Source organism: Rattus rattus, chromosome 1, assembly GCF_011064425.1.
Source record: "Rattus rattus isolate New Zealand chromosome 1, Rrattus_CSIRO_v1, whole genome shotgun sequence".
Taxonomy (NCBI): domain Eukaryota; kingdom Metazoa; phylum Chordata; class Mammalia; order Rodentia; family Muridae; genus Rattus; species Rattus rattus.
This window is the reverse complement of record NC_046154.1, coordinates 135,681,471-135,698,492: the sequence shown is the minus strand read 5'-3', so window position 1 is coordinate 135,698,492 and position 17,022 is coordinate 135,681,471.

Here is a 17,022-nt window from a genome sequence, read left to right as displayed (position 1 = left end):
TATGACTTTTTTATATTCATAACAAAACAGTTACTTTTAAAAGGAGAGGTTTAGTTTCATTCTTTATTGGGCTGGCCTTTTTGGGCAATTCTTAAATTTTATGACTTTTACCTTTTAGACAAGATAGTATTTAGTAATGCATATGACACATAGCCCTGATCAATTTTTTTGGATAGATTATAAAATAGCTCTAGAATGGTGTATAGAATCCTTGCTCAGTGAGACAAGCATATTAGTACAGCTACCCAGAAGGAGGCAAACAGTGCAATCCGAAGGAATAGCAAGTATAAGAGATAGAGGGCCAGTCAGAAAGGGAATTAATGGAGAGTGCTTTCTGTGCCTTTTGATTACCATCTATAGTTAATAAGACCCAGGTACTTTCCTCTAGTGTTCAAGCACAAGGACACAGAACTTTAAAGAAAATTCAGCTTAACTATCAAATATCTGAAAGAGTGGCTCCAACTTTGTGAAATCAAAGGTTCGAGTAACTTGGGCTCATTCTGCACAAGGATTTTAAAGTTGCTACTTGGTCGCTCTGTCAATTTTCTATTAAAGCGGGAGCTAATAACTTTTGGACATGGATTGAGAGAGATGAACATTCTGAATGTGATATGGTCCATTAAGTGTGTAACTTTATCATTTTCAAATCCCGGGCAATTTTTATCCATCCTCAAGTCCTATTCAGATAGAAGCAATTGATGCTGGCCAAATGTGCAGGAGATCGTCTTTCTAGGTGCACCATGCACTTGACCACTTCTCCATGTAAACTTCGATAACATGGTCTGAAACATACAAGCAGGTGAAATTTACATTTTTATTTTTTCTCAGAATCTCCTAAATCAGGCTAATGTAGACTCTCTTGCTTTACCAGCTATGTTTAACACAAGTTCAGTCTCTAATTTCTCTTTCAGGTTTTTTATTATGACTACTAAATGGGTTTAGGAAATGCTTTCCTTCTCAATGACTTTGACTTTCAAATGAGTACATGGCAAGATTCTTAGGAAAATGGAAGGTTTGAAGTGGTTTAAAATCTTAAGACTATAAAATATTACCTAAATCATTTGAAAGGAAAACTTTTAAATGAAAAATACCTTAGTTTTTTTTAGAAACTGTAATTGATCAGCTTTCCTATAGATTTCAAACACTCTAATGCAAGGTTAATCCAGGTTGAAACATATTTCAAATTTGAGAGGCAAGATTTTTTAAAATTTGAACAGTTTTAAATATTCTAATCATTTCAGATTAGTACAAATAGATTTGTAAAAATTAATTTTACCCAATGTGTAAACTACTCTTACTATGTATGAAAAAACTTCAAATGTATAATAAACTTAAAAATCACATTATTTTTGTTTTCTATCCAAAGTGACATTGTTTGTCCCACTTGGATTCTTTTTCTTTCCCCAAATAATAAAATTTAATAAGAATAGGTTCCACGAGTTTGATATATCAATGTTGCCTATGCTTGTGAAATAATTTATATAAAGAAAATGTAGCTATTTTAGACAAACATAATGGACAGATCATGAAATTCAATCTTCTTGCTTTCCAAATGAGGAAACAAAGATGTTGCTTGTTGCTGCATGGTTACCCTAGTAGGTAGCTGAAGTCAGAATTTCAGCATTTAATTTTCTTTTCTCTGCCTCCTAACCATGCATGCATTATTTTGTTTTTTCTCTCCAGCCCAAGTGATTTATAACTCAGAAGAGCCTCTAGTGAGTGAGATTGCCTTGCTCCAATCTTTCCAAAACTTTTCATAACTCTTTACTAAGTAAAGTTTCAAAAAGAGTCTGTAACATAGACAATCAGGTTTACATCAGGCATCATGACAGACTCCAAAGAGATTTACAGTGTATGTAAAAGTAGCCTGAGGAGATCCTTCAGCTGTCACTTATACCACATTACAGATATTCAGTGAAAACTATTATACTGATTATTATACTTTATGTTATATCTCAAGGAATACACAAAAACAAAATCAAGATAGCCTATACTTCTGGGAATAATATTTTAGAACTTAAACTAGCGAGAAAATCTTCATACATTCTCATGATACTTCTCTCCTAGTTGTGAGCTCTTTAGACTCTATCACTGGGGAAAGTAAGTAGCAAGTCCTTTTTTGGTTTTCAAGTACAGAATAGAAAACCAAATATTTCTTCCCTTACATTTTTTCTATCTTTTCATGTCTTATCATCCTGTTTTCTGCTTCTGTGGATGAATTGCCAATAGTTTGAAACATTTGAACAGGAAGTTAAGAGAACAAGTTTCCTCCAGGCACTATATTCATCCCCTGGGAAACACAGCAGACAGCTGCAAGAAATAGAGGATTCTCTGGACAGCTGCTAAGAGATTGACACAGCATGGCTGCTATATCTTCTATGTCACTTATCAGGATTTCAAGTCAGCAAAAACAAAAACAAAAACAAAAAAAAAACCCCCAAATAACCATACATCCTGGTTTTTCTATCCAGATGTTTCCAGAAGCAGTTTGCCCGCAGAAGGAAGTCCCTGCCTGGACGTGAGACATCCCCAAATGGACTTGGATTCCAGATCAAACAGAAATGAAAACTGAGCTGAGCACCATCTTCCATGCCTCTCTGCTCTCAGACTGTGACACAGTGACATCAGATGCCTCATAACTGCCATTATAGCTCTGCTGCCATGGGAGACTGTGTGTCTCCTTAAACCTTGAGCAGAGTGGGTTTCTAAGGAAAATAGTAACAAACAACAAAATTTTCAACATAAATGTAAAGGACTTATTTGATTTGCCTGCATGTAAGCTCTCTGTGTACCACATGCTTACCCAGTGACCATGGAAACCATCTATAGACATCGGATCCCCTGAAACTGGAGTTGCAGGTAGTTGCTGCCAAGTGTGGGTGCTCAGAATCTAATGGAAGTCCAGACTCTAACTCAGCAGCATTTAATGATCCAAATGTACTGGACTTAAAAGAAAAATTTACCTACTAGAAATAAAGGGCCTGCGTAAACTCTAAAGCAGACCTGGTAATTAGGCTATGAACTGTGGCTGTCACCTTGATATCTAGATGTAAAGCTGCCACCAAATAAGTGAAGGTGGGTCAGACCAGGTCTAAAACTCAGCAGTTGTCTGACTTTTCTATGATTGTTATTGGAAGTCTTTATTTTTTTTATCTCTATTAACTTGAGTATTTCTTATTTACATTTCGATTGTTATTCCCCTTCCCGGTTTCCAGGCCAACATCCACCCAACTCCTCCCTCTCATATGGGTGTCTTCCCCATCCTCCCCTATTATCCCTCCCCCAACAATCACGTTCATTGGGGGTTCTGTCTTAGACCAAGGGCACCCCTTCCACTGTGCTTTACTGGGATATTCAACGGCCTATGAGGTTGGAGTCCAGGGTCGGTCCATGCAATCTGGTGAGTGGCTTAGTCTCTGGAAGCCTGGTTGCTTGGCATTTATTTGTTCCTTAGGGTCTCGAGCCCCTTCAAAGCTTTTTCCCAGTTCTTTCTCTGATTCCTTCAACTGGGGTACCGTTCTCAGTTCAGTGGTTTGCTGGCATTTTGCCTCGTGTTTGTATTCTGACTATGTCTCTCAGGAGAGAGATCACATCCGGTTCACTGTCCAGCCTGCATTTCTTTGCTTCATCCATCTTATCTATTTGGGTGGCTGTGTATGGTTAGGCCACATGTGGGGCAGGGCTCTGAAATAGGGTGTTCTTCTGCCTCTGTTCTAAACCTTTCCTCCCTATTCCCCAGCCAAGGTATTCTTGTTCCCTTTAAAGAAGGAGTGAAGCATTCGCATTTTGGTCATCCTTCTTGAGTTTCATGTGTTCTGTGCATCTAGGGTAATTCAAGCATTTGGGCTAATAGCCACTTATCAATGAGCACATATCATGTGTTTTTTTTCTGTGATTGGGTTGGCTCACCCAGGAAGATATTTCCCCAGTTCCATCCATTTTACTCATGAATTCATAAAGTCATTGTTTTGATAGCTGAGTAATATTCCATTGTAGATGTACCACATTTCTATATCCATTCCTCTGTTGAAGGACATCTGGTTCTTTCCAGCTTCTGGCTTGTATAAATATGGCTGCGTTGAACATAGTGGAGCACTTATCTTTTGTTATATGTTGGGGCATGTTTTGGGTATATGCCCAAGAGAGGTATAGCTGGGTCCTCAGGTAGTTCAATGTCCAATTTTCTGAGGAACCTATCGGAAGCCTTTAAAAGGTTCACTTTGAGAATGTGTAGCCCACAGAACTTAGAGAACTATGAAGGTAGTCGACTGCCACACTACCTAGCATGCCAGATCTCCACAGAAATGGAAAGATAGGTTTGGTCATTATAAACACAACAGTTCGTTGGTGCAGGACTAGCTCACAATCATATTTACATGACAGAAGAGAATGAAACAAGGAGTTGAAAAACCTAAGAATGGCTAATCCCAGGGCAAATACTGGGAAACAAAACCGTATATGTTAGTAGTGATGAAATGCAAATCTAATTTTGAAGAAATAAATTTTATATCTCCTGATCACTCGAGAAAGAAAATCATTTCTTTAAACTGTTATTATGTTTGCAAATAGTATTTCAATGAAAACACAAAAGCAAAAGCTATGATATTTGCATTTTCTAAGAATAATATTCTAAAATTAAAATTATAGCAGTCATGCTACCTTTTATTTATTATGGCAGTTAGAAAACATAAATGAATAGTAACTTGAAAACAGGGCAGGGGAGGGAAGGCAATTTGCAGAAGGAAAAATGACAACGTGATGACCTCAAACTTAGGGATGAGATATTAGGGAGTCCATCGGCCAAGAAAACTCACGACCTTCAACATGTCTTTCAACTGAATCTTAACCAGGCTTGTTTGAAAAGCAAAACATTTTGCATCTAAAATGCACTTATCTACAATATATAAGTGCTCTTTAGTGTCCAAGGGATTTTGCTTCTGCCCCCACCCCCAGGGTATCAAAATCTGTAGATACCCAAGTTCCTTACACAAAATGGCATGATATTTGAATAAAACACATTCTCCTGTTCTTCTATACATTAAATAACTTCTAACGGGTATAATTATGGATATAATGTAAATGTTCTGTAAATATCTGTTAGAGAGTACCAAGAAGTTCCTCTTGACATGTTTGCTATTGACACATTTTTTCCCTGAAATCCACAGATGATGAACCCTAAAATACAGAGACTAGTAAAAAGAACAGAGAGACACTGTGAGGTCATCAGTGAGAAAGTATTGTGCTACTTATATAATCATCTGTCCAGAATCTTCATTACTGGTCCAACCCTGACACAGACCACTTAGTATTGATTGACCTAAAATATACACAAGACTACAGGTTTTTTTTTCACTAATGGTTTTGGTCTGTGAAATGTAGAACTAAGTTTCTCTCTCTGTCTCTGTCTCTCTGTCTCTCTGTCTCTGTCTGTCTCTGTCTCTGTCTCTCTCTTTCGTGTGTGTGTGTGTGTGTGTGTGTGTGTGTGTGTGTGTGTGTGTTTGTGTATGATAACAATTTCTTGGGTTCACATCCAGTGTTTGCATTTCCTCCTGGGTAGAGAAAATGCCTGAAATCTTCAATCCAGTCTCAGGAGTTCAGAAACCATTCCATCTAAGCCCACTATGCGTCCATTATATGCTCATAAGAACTTGGTAGTCGATGACAAAGAAATTTTAGTTTTTTTTTTTGAAACAACTAGGTGGGGGCAGCAAACTTTCCAAACTGTTTAGTTCCAATAACTAACTATTTCCTTCAGATATGATTTGGTAAGAAACTTATAACAAGTCCAAACTAACTTTAAGAAACGGTAGTAACATGTGAATTACCTTGTATGGTAGAGTCGTTTATTATCTTGACTCCAACGAAAACTTGTTCTTGGGTCAATATCATCAAGGGGTACTACTAGTTTCTAGTTTTATATGGCTCTGATGAAAACTCTGTGACATCATGCAAAACCTTCCAGCTGCTCTCCAGAACCCTGGTACCAAGTATGAGCCTGCTGTTATTTATAAAATTGAATATAAAATAAAACATTTATCATGAAGCAATTAACCGAACTAACCCAGCCACAGAGCTCCTATTGGTGTGAGAGTGAAGGTATCAACTTGTTGGACATTTTCACTATTCTCTCAAAGTCAGAGTCAGGAAAAATATTGAGATAGAAAGAGCTAGACTGCTTAACTCCGAGGAATGTGTCCATAGGCAATTACATAAGTGGGCGAAATTCATACAGAATTTACTCACACAAATCTAGACTGTATAGCCTACTGCACCTACCCAGGCCTCAGAGTGAGGCACTAGTCCCTTCTGCTTCTAGGAGCATGGAGAAAGACAATGAGAAGTCATCCTCTATCAATGACATCTTATAGTAAGGATATACTAAGTTAATTCCTCTTTATCACTAAACTTCTGTTTCTCAAGGATTGGGCTATGACCCACCAAAACCGTAACAACAAATGATTCTGTACTCCCTGTTCCAGGAATGGCTACCTTGTCTTGTTTCAAAAAGTTGTTTATAACCATATTGCAACACCCCATTATGTTTCACAAGATGATATGACCCCCTATGATGACCTTAATATGAGGACTACCTTATTATGCCCATCTTGCACCCATGCCTTTGGTTTGGGAGGTCCTTAGGACTAACTTGTTATTCTTATGTTCTGCTCCTATAACCCTCCCTATTTGTCCACCAAATCCCATGCTCAGAAAACCCTTACCCTGATCTATAAAGGCCTTGTTTTCCTCACATTCAAGGCTGACTTCTCAAACCCTGCCTTAGAGAAACGTGGCCTGTGTATAGGAATACAAAAAAAAAAAAAAAAAAAAGCCTTGCTTTAATTAATTTGTCCAAGATGAAATGGGTCAGTGGTCTCTCTCTTCACATCACTGGAAATGACAATTGGCAATGGCAGTATATAGAGTATGAGAGAAAATATTCAGCTAACAGACAGTGAACATGAGCCCTACGTGCTCTGCTGCTGAAGCTATAAGAGGGCACGCTGCAGACGTATAAATTATACTGGTAGACCATGACTAAGCCACAGTAATCATTGGAAAGGACACTGCTATAAGTACATGAGTCAGAACATTGCTGTCCATCAAGAACTGTTTACTATATGTTACGTATGCTACCCCTGCATATGACTGTCAGCACAGCAGCATGGCCAATTCCCGCACCCCCAATCACTGTGTACATCACAACTGCTTTATCATTAGTGAGAGATAGGAATATCACTGCTCCACTGGAATCTCAAAGCACAATCATTGAATATGTGATCTGTGCATTATACGATGATTAGCACATCAAAGAGCATTTTAAGGGCTTTGCATCGCATGCCTCCTGATCTTTTAAGGCTTTTTGCCCCCCTTTTCCTCCAGTCAATTAGGGTCTAGGTCATGTAATAGCCAGAAAGAGATCTTCCAGCCCACGACAGAGCATCAGGGACTAAACTAAATCCCTTTGGCTTCCGCTGGGATTTTAGCTAAGGAGAAGGTTGCTTGTCATTTGGCTAAGTCTTCCTGGTGAACTAAGCTAATGAATTAGAAGAGAGCATTGAGTCTTCAGATGTATTTGCTCATTTTAAAAAATGCACATGTTTGTATTTACTTTCCTTCTGCAGAGATTGTCTTTATTATGGGCTGAATTGTTTGCCCCTCCAAAAATCCTGTTTCTAAGTCTGTTTTGCAATTTAGCTTCTGAGAACAAAACTGTTAAGATGCTGTTAAAGTGCAATGAGATGCTATGGTTGCTGCCCTGAAGCAGGGGCTTCACTGTTTCTCTGCACAGAGGGGAAAACTGTTTTTTCCCTTTCCTTCTCTCTTTTGCCTACTAAAATTAGATACTAGGTCATCCTTAAGAGTCTGAGGTCTTGGTATTCTCTACAATGGTGCTAAGCTAATCCAGCCTCCTTTTCACTGTGTGTTAATTTATCTAACATTTCTGTTCTTCCCAATAACGGCCCCATAGGCTCATATTTTAGTGATTAGTAGGATTAGGCAGGTAGCCTTGTGAGCAGGTATCACACATTTAGGGAAGTGTGTCACTAGAGTAGGATTTGAGGTTTCAAAAGCCCATGTTAGTCCCAGTCTCTGTATCTCTGCCCGACTGTCTGCGTAGGCTCATGATGTAATCTCTTAGCTACTTCTCCAGCACTATGCCTGTTGCCATGATTCCCACTATGATGATAATGGACAAATTTCTGAAGCTCTAAGCCAGTCCCAATTAAATGATTTATTTTCTTTTATAAAAGTTGTCTTGGTCATGGTGTCTCTTCACAGCAATTAAACAGTGACTATGATGTAGATATTACTTTCCCTGAATATATAGTTATGATCATATCCATAATCATAAGCTCTTCATTTTAGAGGCCCAATACTAGAGAATGTGAAGGTGTGAGTAGCATCTAAGGTTTTTACTATTTCTGTAGAATGCCAAATTTTAATTTTCTTCAGAAAGCAGAGCTCAATAAATAACAAATAACATAGTGACCAAAATCCCTATATTAATAGTGCTACACGAACTCATTGTTTGTTATTTCAATCCTTATTTTAATATCACCATGAACAGAAGTTGGATAGATAGCCAAGTATGATTAAATAGCCCACTGGCGGACATGAATTTATTATGAAATGTTTATGTGATACATTAATAAGTTATTTCATGTTGCATAGACTTGCTATTGGACAATGGAGAATGTTTTCGATTTCTTTTATTTTTTAATTCAAACTTTTTTGACAAATTTGGGAGTTAGAAGTTTTAGAGAAAATTACTTCACACACAGACAACCCAATACAACCAGCCAGGTTTCTGGAGAAACACCTGACTTTTGGGACATCTAATTGTGACCGCCCTAGCTATCATCATCTAAGGCACTGTTCAGAGTGTTCCGAATCCTCAGTTGATCTGTGAACCTGTGAGCAGTTTTCTCCTTTGGCTCAAGAAAAACGTGCCATAGAATAGAAAGTTCCAATATTTTAATGCCTGAACAAAAACCCACTTATACAACAGGTCACCACAAACAACTGAAACCTTAATATTTTTCTATATCTCTGTGTTGCTTATGGCCCAATAAAAAGTTGTTAAATAATGTTGATGATCTTGTAACTAGACACAGTGCGTCCTCATCTTATTATATGACATAGCAACAGTTAACTTATTTATTGGGATGGGGTTTCCTGCCGACCCAGAGCTTAAGAGCTAAACTCTCTAATTCCAGCTAGTCTCCACAGCCTTCATGACTCAGAAGTCTCTGCGTCCTGAGTGCTGACTTTGCAGGGGGCCATCACGCCTGCTCAGCTTTTACACAGGTTCCGGAAATCTACACACGAGTTCTCAGGCACCACCCACTGAGCCATCCATCCAACTCCAATTTCTTTTAAGGGTGTGTTTTCACATATAATTCATTAAGTTTCCCACATTAGTCTAGAACTCTTCGTGCTAATCAAGTCTTGAGCACAGCCCTCCTGGTTCAGCTGCCCAAGTAGCTAGGGTGACAGATATGTGAAGCCATACCCAACCCAAGCCCCCTAGCTGCACTCAGACTCATTAAATTATGAATTCTAATATTTATGAGATGTTAGTGGCTGTACTGCAATACATGTGAATATTTGCAATGTTTGTTTAAGATACACAAAGCATTAATGGATTGGACTTCTACTTAGTTGAACTTATTCTACAACATGATGCACTATTAGCAATTTTCCCCTAGCGTATTTTGAAATCTTCCTTCTCTACCAGAACAATCTTTTTTTCCAAATCAGAATGGCCAATATGTGATTTTTCTCTGAAGTTGATAAAACAGAGCAAGATCATGAAGCTCGGTTTTCTGAGCTAATGTAATTTTGTTTCCAATAACAATGCCGTTATTTCTTTTTGAAGAGCAAAGTTTCCATGCTAGAAGTGGTGATGTAGAGATTAAGGTGATATTACACATGTCACAACAGGACCCAGCGAGAATACATTTTGGGAGAGAAAAAAGAAGTAAAGGTGACAGTCAGTCTAGATATTCCAAATTGCCAGGGGCTCTAAAACCACAAGAAAAAAATCCCTGGCATTTTCCTCTCCTGTTTTTTTTAGTAACATGTCATAGTGTGTGACTATTGTCAGTAGTCAGAGAATTATTTCAGTACTCATTTTTATAGGATACTTGTCAAACAGAATGTTATCCACACTGGAGGTCTCCCTTAGAGTTATGTGGAAAATCTGTTCTTATATCAAAACAGATAAAAATGGGGTATTCAGAATAAATAAATAGAGCAGGGTGTGTGTGTGTGTGTGTGTGTGTGTGTGTGTGTGTGTGTGTGTGTGTGTGTGTGTGTGACTGAACATGCGTAGGCACAGGAATGCCATAAAAGAGTTCTAAAGCTATGGGTTTAGACCGGCAGGGTTTCTGATAGCTATGGACTGAAACACCACTGCAAAGGTATGGCAGTAAGTTGAGGAAGGTACAGAGTGTTTGAAATCTTGTCTACACCTCAGATGCCCCAGGTACGACAATAGAGGCTGATACCAGTACTCCCTTTTTCCTACACCAATCCATGTTTAGAAATGTTTCATTGGCCATGCAAAATAAACTGAGGCCCAGGATTTCTAGTTCTCTGTGTCGTGCGAGAGAAAAAAAGCAAAAGGACTCAATTAGGAAGTTCGAGGCCTTTTGGAGTAATGCAAATGGAGATACTCATAGACTACTATGACCAAAGCAACCTGTGGAGGAAAGGTTTTAATTTGGCTTATGCTTCCAATGGCTCTGCTCATCACTGAATGAAGTCAAGATAGGAACTCAAACAGGGTAGGAATGAATTCAGGAGCCAGTCAAGAGCCCATGGCAGAGTGTTGCTTGCTGACTCTCTCCTCATTGGCTTGCTTATTCTGCTTTCTTATAGAATCCAGGGGTAGCATTAACACAATGGGCTGGGCATCCCACATTAATCACTGATTAAAAGATGCCCTACAGGCTTGCCTTCAGTCCCACTTTATGTAGGCACTTTCTCAATTGAGACGCCCTTCTTTCTGTTACCTTAGCTGTGTCAAGTGACATAAATCAAGCCAGTACACTAATCAAGTATAGTATAAACTAAATACAGGTAGGCTATCAATCTACCTATCAGTTGGGTTAAACTTTTTTCCAACATTACTCTATTTCTCCATATAGTTATATCTACATCTTTCCTAGGTATAATATATATGAAATTCATCTGTGGGCCTATATAATATTGTATTCAATGTAAGCTTTTAGGGAAGCTAGCTAATCCTTGTGTTTGCATACATCCATCAAAGCAAACACCACTCTACTTTGGGAAATGTTTTACTTATTTTATGTAACTTCTGTCTTCTGTTTTTCTTTTCCAATTTATTTCTAGACTTATACTAAATCTTAGTCTGAACTTATGACCCATACCGTATTCAGTTTACCACGAATGAGTCACATGGGTCAAATTTCATGTGTTTTAGAATCTTAATTTATCTGTAAATATACAGTAAGGGAATCTTGCCAATTGATCCACCCTCAATTCAACAGCCAAAATAATAAGGCTTCTTCTTTCTCCATAAAACCATGCTCAAAACAACCTGTTGGCTTCTCGACATGTTTTATAGATTTCAGTGAAAGCATGCATTATGTTAAACAAATTAAGATCATCTCAGAGCGTAGAAACAGCGAGTAAGATTAGTTTGCTCTTTTCGTTATTGCTGTTTTTTGTGTTTCGGAGGTTTTGCTGTTGTTATTTTTCAAACTTCCAGGGGTAGGAGAGATAGCTCAGTGGAAAATCTGCTTGCAGTAATACCTTAACAAGAAGGACGGAGTTGGGAAAGGATGTCAGGAGGTGAGTAACATGGAGGAGAGCAGAAACAGGAGGATTTTGGGAGTTAGATGACCAGCCAGTCTAGAAAACAACAACAACACAAAACGAGGACAAAAACCAACAAAAAGGACTATGCATAGCACTGTGAGAAAATGTGTCTCGAAAGAAAAAAAATTACAGAAGGAATTGAGGAAGAAATCCACCACCCTCTGATCTCCATACAAACCTAAATAGTCAAGCAACACACACACACACACACACACACACACACACACACACACACACACACACACACACACAGTAGAAATAAAACAAGCCTATATTGGATCCTTAGTAGTAGGTAGAGGAACAGCCTTACATCAGATTATTTCATCTTCAACCCCCAAACTGTTATACTTTACATCTGTCTCACTGAATAGTCTTTACTGTTCCAGTTTCCCATCCTTTTACCCACAGAGGACAGAAATCACTTCCATCTTCAGCTCCAAATTCACTTGTACTGGTACGTGGTCCTAAGGTTCAAAATGCACACTTGCTGGCCATCCTCTGGAATGGCTCAGTATTCTGTGCATTTGCTTTGTCATTAAAATTCCTATAGCTCAGTTCAAGAGAATAGGGAGAAGTTGGTAAATGTAGCTCGTTCCTTGTTTTAAGATTAGAAAGAGACAACAATTACAGATGGAACTCTTCCTCCATCGCCCAGGCTCTTCTCTCCTCCTTGGTAACAGTCACCCCTCTCGTTTTCGGTGCCTTTGTGGGCTGTGAGAATGATGAGATTACATTTGGAATTCTTTGAACTTTAGACAATAAAAAAAAATACTTGCAGTATTTGTTCCCAGTTGTTTTTCAATTTCTTTCAATTTCTTGTGAAAAAAGAATTTCAATCTCCTCAGTCTTATGAAAAGGTGTCTGCCAGATATGTTTGTTTGATAGATAAATAGCAATCTGGGGGAAAAAAACCTTTAGAATATGGAACTGTTTGCAAAGAATGAACTTGAAATGCAACAATTCCCTGTGAATAATTTTTAAAGGTATTAATAAAAATTGTGACTTTGACTAATAAATACTAAGAGGTTTTTTTATTAAACTATATGTATGATTTTCACATTTCTCTAGCTACCTATCAATCCTGACCACCTAAGCGACATCTTGTCAAATCTTTCTCATAAGGAAACAGTAAAGTACATAACTATTTCCTTTTAGTTTATATGAGATATATAGAAAAGCTAAACCAAGGGCTTTAAACATTAAGTCAAAAATAAAAAATATAAAAAACTTAATTTTAAAAACATACTTTTATTTCAAAATTTCAATAATGTTTCAAATTGTTAAAATGTTTTCATTTATTTTTGAGAATTTATTTAATACAATATATTTTAGTCATATTCTTTCACCTCCCCTATCTCCTTCCAACTTCTATTCCACCCCTCCATTTCCATTCAACTTCAAGTGCTTTGTCCTCTCTTAAAATGAAACAGAAACAAAACAAAACAAAAAAGACAAAACAAACAAACAAACAAACAAATAACACCATGGAATCCACTTTCTATTGGTCAGCCATTCCTACATGGGGCCTTCCCTGAAGTGTGGTTGATATACTCAGTGTCTCTCCTTTGAAGAAAAGTGATTTTCTGTTTTCTAACTGCTATCAATAGGAAATAGTGTCTTGGCTCTGGATGGGACGCTGGGCCCACTACCCCTTCTCCATACTGGGATTTTTATTTCTAGTCTAAACACCTGCAGTCCCAGACTGTAAATTTATTTGTGCATCAGCCCTATTGTGTCTATAAGATGTTCTTCCCTTTAAGTCATCCAGTTAGAAGGCTCCTACAGTCCTCTACTTCCTTTTCCATGTAGATAGATCCCTGAGACTTGAGGGCTTTGATGAAAACATCCCATTTAGCACCGAGTTCTCCAAAGTCTTTCATTCTTTGTATGCCATCTAGTTGTGGTTCTCTTTGTTGATCACAGTATACTACAAAAAGAAACTTCTCTGATGACACTCGAGTGATGCAGTGATTAATAGGCATAAAATATGTCACTGGGAGTCATTTTATTGTTATACTCATTAAGTGGAATGATACTAGTAGATTTGCCCCACCCCCACACCAAGGGACTACGACCTATATACTCTCAGGGTATTGGACTTGTTAATGGTGTCTGGTGTGTTCCCATTCATGGGGTAGGCCTTATTTCCAATTAAGAAAACAATTGGTTACTCCAATAAACTTGTCTCACTATTACACAGTGGCATGTTTTGGTAGGCGTATCACTATTGTGGCTGACAGGATTAATAGATAGGTGATATTGATAAGGTTACATTTCTGCTCTAAGAGTTACAATACTTGTAACTCTTGGCACTATGAACACTAGTCAGTTAGGGTGGAGCTTCTTCCAGTGGAGCACCAGCTCAGTTTCTCCATGTTTGATGATAGAAATATGTGACATCTTCCGCAATAGGAAATTACCATTAAATTGTGGGAGGTAGTCAGTATTGTTGACAATAGCCTATAAAGAATGCATGTAGAACCTTTTTGGTCCAAACCCCAATTTTAAATTCCTTTTAATCACTGGGTAAACCTTAAAATGTTAGCAAGCTACATAAGGATCAAAGTTTTACCAGAAGCAGAGTCAGCCATCATCACAGATTCAATACCCTGCCTTTGCTGAGATGGCAATTTCTTCCCCCATCATTTTCTACTGAATGATTTCTGATCAGCTGTTCATGCTGGCCTATTGCAGTCTCCATCTGCGGAGATCCTAAAAGGCAAAGTTATTCACAGTTGCTTAGATGAAGAGTTTAGCTTTTGGTCATATTTATGTTGTAGTAGTTCGGTTTTCCATATGAGAACCTATAAATAATTAAAATTAAAGTTGTGGAGCCTAGAATACATTACAAATGTTTAGGTACACTCAGAAATATATGGTTTGCCCATCTAAATTTGGAACTTAAAAATAAGCCAAGACACAGTAGGTAACCAAAGACAACACATATTAAAGATCCAGTTGAGATGAGGATTCAAAAAGATTTAGAACAGCAATATTTTCGGTTTGTTATTAGCATTGTTAATAGTTTTTTTTTTCAGAGAAGTTATAGACTTACAAAACCTAAGCAGAACATAGAATTCCTTCAGAGTGTTCTTTTCAAGTACAAAGTTGTCACAAAAGATAATAATTTGAATTAGTGTGATTCATTGTTACAACTCAGGAAGGGATATCATTGTGCTGTTAACTTGAGTCTCCCATTGCACTATGGGTCAGTCTTTGTTTTGTTCAGTTCTGTGGATTTTAACAACTAGATGATATTCTGTGACAACTATTGCATATTAGATTGGATCACTTAATGGCTCTCGCAAATGTAGGGAGTTCTATTCTTCCTTTACTTCCCCCAAACGTCTCAAACTACTGAAATTTCCACTTCGCACACTCTTTGGTCTTCTCTTGAGTATTTTCTTTCAATCACGTGTCACAGAGACTTCTCATACTGGCTTCTTTCACTTAGTAATGCATACTTAACTTTCCTCCATTTCTTTTTGGAGATTGATGAGTCATTTCTTTTTAGCATGGAATAATAGTTCTTTGGTGAATGTACCAGTTTGTTTATCTGATCACCTATTGAATGACATCTTGATTGCTTTCTCATCCTGGCAACTATGAATGAAGTTCCTATAAATTCCTGGGTAGGACTTTGTGTGGACATACATTTTCAACACATTTGGATAAAAACCTAGGAAGGCAATTGCTGAATCTTATGCTAGATTATGTTTAGCTTCAGTAGAGCCTGCCAAACTGCCTTCTGGAGTGGCCCTGCAATTTGCATCCCTACCAGCAACGAATGAGAATTCCTGGTGTTGCAAAACATTGCCAGAAGTTGCTGAGGTTTTGAATTTTGCCATGTTATAGGTGTGTAATGCCATCTTGCAGCCTTAATCCGTGACTCCCTAATGAACCCAATGTTTGGCATATTTTCACTTTTCTGCTGTGCTTGTATCTTCCTTGTTGAGATGTCTATTCAGCACTGATGCTTTTTTCCTTAATAGAATTTTTTTGCTTTGCCTTTTTGTTGCAGAGTTTTAAGAGTACTTTGAATATCTTACATTTACAAGTCTAATAGATGTCTGTTCTGTAAACAGTGTTCCCAGTCTATAAATTGTTTATTCATTCTGTTAACAGTCTTAGAAAAGCCCAATTTTGATATTTTCATTGTCTACATAGAACAGTTGAAAACTAATAATAGCATCAAGAAAATGAGGTATTGATTATATTTAATGAAAAGTGGACCCAGAATCATTTTCTAGTTTTATTTTGGTAGTGACCTAAAAATGAATTTGTCATAGATATTAGTTCAGAAAACTTACTTAGAAACACAAAGATCAATTGTACAAACAATTAAGGAGCACTAACATGAGTAGAATCAATCCATCAAAACAGTTTCAATGTTGTTTTTATGCAGTGTGTATTAACTGCAACAAAAATGCCAAATAGCATACATGATATACGTCCCAATGGATCACATATATCATATGTGATATATATATATATATATATATATATATATATATATATATATATATAATTAGATCACATGCAAACAGATAGATGGCATATTTATATGTGTACTTACAAAGCCGCTTGTCTGTAACAATGAGGACATAATCTGAACAATACTTTGTGAGGTGATTTCCTCCTCCAAACCACAGATTGCAGAACAGACTCAGACAGACCTTCTCTCATATAGGCTCTCCCTTGAATTTCTGGAGTTTACAGAAATGTTGCATGGTACATGCTTACATCACTACTAACCCACATTTTCATATTTTAATCTGTCTGCGGAATAGTCTCTGAAGACTGATGTCACATCGGAGCCATCTTATATTGCATTTCTATTGCGTGGAGGTATGGTGCAAGGAGAGACATATTGAGAGACTCAGTGAGGGACACCTCCATTGTGTAACAGCATCTGATAAAATCCTCACCACATTTGACCTCGGCTCCTTCTCTTCTACTGTAGAATTACCACCAATAAAGATACAGGTTTCATCAAGAAAAGAAAGCATGACACCGTGAGAAGAAAAGTAGGCAGTCTTCTTGCCTCTGCAGTCTGTATGATTGGCATGAAAGGGACCAGCAACATAGTCTATTTGCTCTGCCTCTGGGAAAGGGGAAGCCATGGCAAGCTTAAGTTTCCTGGGATATAGAGCATTTCCTTTCCGGTTATCT